This window comes from Rousettus aegyptiacus, unplaced genomic scaffold, assembly GCF_014176215.1.
Source record: "Rousettus aegyptiacus isolate mRouAeg1 unplaced genomic scaffold, mRouAeg1.p scaffold_m13_p_15, whole genome shotgun sequence".
Lineage (NCBI taxonomy): Eukaryota > Metazoa > Chordata > Mammalia > Chiroptera > Pteropodidae > Rousettus > Rousettus aegyptiacus.
Window position 1 is genome coordinate 2,717,153 of NW_023416290.1, and position 5,723 is coordinate 2,722,875.

The following is a 5,723-nucleotide window of genomic DNA, read 5'->3' on the forward strand; positions in this document are numbered from 1 at the left end:
TTGTATGTTTTTATTTTGTGACTCTCTTATTTGTTCACATGCCTGGACAGGATAGTTGGCTTCGGAATCAAAACAAGCCTTTCTAATTGTTGAAACAAAAGGGATCGGTTGTGACAAGGCGCAGAGGATTCATTAGGCAGTTAGGGTGCGGGAAATGCCAGTTTGAGAGACACAACTGGAGATGCGATTCTCAGAAAAAACGAACTGTTTTTCCAAAGGTTTTCAGAAAATTTTTAAAGTTCCTTGACTATAAACTAGAGCCATTTTAAAAATTAACAACCAAAACCAAGATTCATAATATTAATTTTGTTTATAATATTTAGAGAACATTCATAAGGTCAGAAATGATTAATAGTTATGTTTTGGTCTTGGGGGAAAAAAAAAACATAGCCCTCCAAAATCTACTTCATTTGAATTAAAATATTTATGAAGAGTGTAAAGCTTAGAATGCATAAAATTTGGCTGTAAGATATAGCTGCATATCATAAAGCATGGAATATATAAAAGCATTTCCTATGTTTCAGAAAGGAGATAAATTTGAGAGATACCGCTTTACTTATGAGAAGACTTTACTGGAATAAGTTAGAGGAGCAATAATTATTCGAAGACATGTTATCAGCCTATTCATCAAGTCATCTGTTTCTGTGGGTTGGGTTCAAATTCAGGCTGGAAAAAGGCACCCAACCCCTCTCTCCCTCCTCCCCACAAATGCTGAACGGCTGTCACTGGAACCACACAGCGGTGAGGGACGCCCCCACCCCCACCCCCGACTGTCTACCGGGCCTGTCTAAAGCGCAAGACCCGGCTGATCTGGGCACGTGCGTCCGTCGCTGCGTCACGTGGGGGACGGACGACCGCAGCCCGCAGACGGGGTGCAGGAGCATGCCTCACGACCTCAGCTGCAAGGCACGGCCCCCCGGCTGCGGCGCGGGGGCCGGGCGCTCGGCAGGTCCCAGCTTCGCTCCCACGCGGGGGGTTTCGCTCCCACGCCGCCTCCGTCCCCCGCTCTACACACGATTGACCGGCCGCCTCTGCACGCCAGACCTCGGGGGTGTCCAGCCCGGCACGGAGACCACCGGCGGGGGTGGGGCGGGGGGCCGGGTTCCCAGTGGACCGAGGCCGCGTTTCCGTCCCGGGCCGGAATGAGCGACACGGCAGGTGCCCGCGGCCTGCAGAGGCCGCTTCCCTGCCCATCTGCTGAGAAAACTTAAACCCCGAAGAGGCTCCCGCGCCAGCAGGGTTTTAACGAACAGGCTGTAACACTTTTCCTTTCCTTATTGTCCTTTCCATTTTCCTGGCTTTTTCCACTGATTTTTTTTTCTTTCATTATTCAAAAATTCTGTATTTTGAAATAACAGTCCTGGGCAAATCGATGTTTTAATCCACTTGTGTTATCTATCTTCCGGTTCATGTGTATATTTAATTCTTACGGCGGGAACCAATAACGTAGCGCGAACGTTATTTTATTTTCTCTAAATCCTACGTATTTCTCAGGGGTCCTGCAGACGCGTCCTTCTCATCCTTCCCCCCTTTACGTCTCGAACATGACCCCTGGCCCCTCGCATGCCCTTCCTCCTCTTTACCCCACACAATCACTGCGAATACCCACATGCCCACACCCCACATCCGCAGCTTTTTATCAACTGTTGTCCTCCCAAACTGAAGCCATTCTGCCGGCATCTCTCTGCATCTTAATTTTCTCACTGAATAATGAAAACTCAGCTCGATGGGTATAAATTTAACGTATTCTTTCTCATGGTTGCATAAAATCCATGCATCCTAAGAAAAAGATTTTTCTGAGCATTTATTCAAAGGTATCAAAGCTTTGTTTCTATAAATTCACAGGCATAGAACTTCTAGGTCGAAGGGTAACAGATATTACCAGATTGCTTTCTCCAAAGAAGGATGTTACAATTCACATTTGCACCAGAGCACGTGGGAATACTAATTTGCCCAAATCCTTACAGGCATTGGATGTTATCATTTTTTACATTTTAATAACATAAGGCATGAGAACTACTAATTCATAACTAAGATTGAATATTTTTAAACATGCATGTTGTTGAAGCCACTCGTATTTCCTTTTCCATGAACTATCCATTTACGACTTATTTGTTTTACCTATTTACATAATTTGTTTTTTCTTATAAATGCATAGAAGCCCTTTGTATATTATCAATATTAACCCTTTACCAATTGTCAATATTTTTTATAACTTCCATTTTTGTTTTCAAGATATAATTTGCCATAAAATGTTTTAAAGTTGTGTGTAGTCAAAATAGTTTATCCTTTATAGCTTTTCTAGATTTCCTACCTTTTTGAAAGACCTCTCCTCAATTCCCCCATATAATAATTGTATTATTATTTTAAATATTTAATCCATCCAGACTTTATTCTCCCTGATACATCTAAGAATTAGCCATAGATTATTGGATTAGCATGACATTTTTAATAATTTGTTATAATTGACTATCCATGAAATTTGAAGTCTCCCCACCCAGGATTACAGTCTATGCCCTCATTTACTCAAACTTCTTTTATGTCTTTAAAGAAAGAAGTATATAAACTTACTAATATAAGCCCTTCTTTTTGGTTAGATTTATGCCACGATGATTTATAATTTTGTTTGCTATTATAATTGGCATTGTTTTCCCATTATGCTTTCAAATTTCTTATAGTCTATAGCCATGTCACCCTGAATAAGCCCGATCCCATCTTATCTCAGAAGCTAAGCTGGGTCAGGTCTGGTTGGTACTTGGGTGGGAGACCACCTAGGAAGACCAGGTACTATAGGCATAAAAAATAAAAAAATAAAGGATCGTAAGCTGGCAAGGTCCTTGCAATCTGTGAGGTCAACAAAGGGTTGCCTTGCCTAAAAAAATAATAATAACTTCCTATTACAAGTAAAAAGAAATAATTTGGTGTATTTATTTTATAATCAATCACCTTAATGAACTCTTTCACTATATCTAATAATTTTTTGTTACGAACTTCTTGAACTGTCAAAGTAAACAGCCATGTCCTTAGCATAAAACTATAATCTTTCCTCCTCAAATCTCATAATCGTATCTCCTATTTGTTTTCCTTACCTCACTTCATTGGCAGACCAATTACAATACAAATGATAACGGCCATCGTTGTTTGTTACTTACTAATTGTTAAAGCATTAAGCAACCTCTCTTACAATGAGGTTGGCTATTGCCCTGGCAGAGCCAGATAAAGACAAATAGAGGCTTTAAGTGTGGAAGATTATGATGCTGCCATTCGGCATGCAATTTAAGCATTAAACTGTAAAACACTGTCAAGAAATTCAACAGTTCTGTTTACTAAAGATGACTACTTCAGTGGGTGCTTTGCAAATACAAAGTATCACATTCTTTGGTTCTCTTTGGCCTGTTGGAAAATCCTGCTCTGAAATTAAGAATCGGGAGGCCGGCTGGGGTCGGAGCTCACGCACTGTGGGCTCCTAGTTAATTCAGCTGGGAAACGATGCGTCCCGTGGCAGGATCACTGTCAAGACCATCCCGAAGGTCAGCTGTGGTTTTCTGGTTGTGGGCCTTTGTTTTAACTTTCACAAACGAGCACGCTTATCCTTTCCAGGGGACCCGCCCCTGGGCCTTGGTCCTTCGACTTGGCTACGTGCTGAGGTTCACATCAGGACAGAATCCAGGGCCCTGCGTGGGACTACAATAGTAAGAGCCCTTCGGTCCGGGAGCTTTCGATCAGCAGTAACGTGGGACGCTCAGGAAGTACTCTGCCTGCCACATGCAGAGCAGAATAACACGATTAATGAATACGAGGCCTGTGCTACCAGCCTGCCGGCGCCTTGGCCACAGTCCCAACAAGTCTTAGTGACCCGTCCAAGGTCGAGTTTTGTCAACAAATGAATGGAAGTCATCCAAAGGAAACCCCAGGTATGGCGAGAGAGATGCCGATGACTCAGTAGTTGACATTCTCCCTTCCGAGTCAGTTATTAACCCCCGCATGCGAGTATCGGCGTTCCGAAGACTGCTGCGATTTGCGTGGCTTAAAAGCCAGACTCCGTCGAAACTGCCAGGTGAAAGGGTAGTCGAGAGAAAACGCTGAGCCTGTCTGCAACCGCGCTTCAGAGTTAACTGGCTACAGAAGCCCTGTCAAGTTCTCAGGGTTTTCTGTAGGGAAGATTTTTTTTTTGTTTTGCTTTTGCCTTAATTTCTCCATTAGATTATAACTTCCTTGAAAATTCACGTGGACATTGTCACTCTGCAGTAGCCTGTCGACACTGGCATCTTTACTTTTCCTCTCCAGGAAAAGGCACATTTCTAAAGAAACGGCAGTTGCGTACGGACGCCTTCTCACCCATGTCCTTTCTTAGTTTATGTTGCTTAATCATACCTTCCTTTTATTGAGCCATAAATTCTCGATGTTGAAAACCCACAGGCTCCCCATCCCAGGGGCCCGAGGCGTCGAAGGAGGCGCCCGTGTTGAACAGCAGCAGTAAATGCAGCCTGGGTTTCTTCCTGGGTCACAGTCCTGGGCCACAGTCCCATTCCAGGTGACTGTGCATGTGATGGTCACACTTCCAAGCGGCTGAAGAAAATCGCTTTCAATAAAGATCTATGAGGAAAAGAGACTAATCTGAAGGAAGGATGGGGGTGGGTCTCACCGATCCGAGCATACTGGCCATACCGAGGAAGAGCCCTTGATGGACGGCCACGCCGATTTGACGGAAACTGCTAAATTAAGAGACAGCTGAGAAGCAAAAAACTGTAACCATATAAATATTCAAACTAGTCTTATAAACATGATCATTTTTTTCATTTCAGCTTATTGAGGAATAATTGATGTACAAAATTATAAGATATTTAAAGTGTGCTCTGTGGTAAATTAATATACATTTACATCGTGAAAAGATTCCCCCCATCAAGGAGTCAACACACCCATCCCCTTCCAAATTTAAATTATACAGCCCGGTGTTACCATCACGAGGTTTACGTTAGATCTTCAGACTTTATTCGCCTTAATTGCTAAGAGTCACCTAATAGGCTATCTCCTTAATGTTTATTTCAACAGGCACTATCCGTGCTTTAAACCCAATGCTTTTCAAATTACTTGAAAAAACAAAAATAACTTTTTTTTCCTAATCTGACTCTGTCCCCTTGGTGACATGGACGGGGAGAGAACAGACAGTGGCTAGTGATAATACGGAGGGCTCGTATCTTACTTCTGTATTTCTGGAAAAGCAAATTGGAAAAAAAAAACAAAAACGTGGAGTCATTTAAAATACGCTTCCCTAAAAGCCTTTTTTTTTTTTCCCCTTAAGCAAGAAAATTAGGAGGTGGGCGGTGAGTGGGAAGGTGTAAGGAGAAGCATTGGAAAGAAAAGGAAGTATCGAATAAGAACGAGGAACAATGTCATTTAAAAAAAGAACAAAATAATTACAGTGAAGCAGAATGCTTTTCTTGTCACGTGGAAAGAAACGTTTAAATGCTTGCCTCAAATTAAGAAACCTGGTGGCTAAAATCAGTACAACATTCTCGAGAGAAAGTTACCACCTCCAAAATGACACTGGCAATTTAGTGTTATTTTACATGCAGATCACGGCGACCTAGAAAAAGAATTCAGGGCTAGGAAGGGAGTTTTTAAAAAGCGATTAATATAAGTCCCCAACTTCATGGATGTGGAAACCGAGGCACAGAGAACTCAAGGGACTTGCTCAAGATCAATCGGTCACGGAACTGTCA

The 5,723-nt window shown here is 42.5% G+C and overlaps 1 pseudogene; it reads left to right on the forward strand.

Moving 5' to 3' along the window:
* Positions 1 to 2,677: 2,677 nt before the first annotated feature.
* LOC118612307 lies at positions 2,678 to 2,796 on the forward strand (annotated as a pseudogene).
* The last annotated feature ends 2,927 nt before the right edge of the window (positions 2,797 to 5,723 follow it).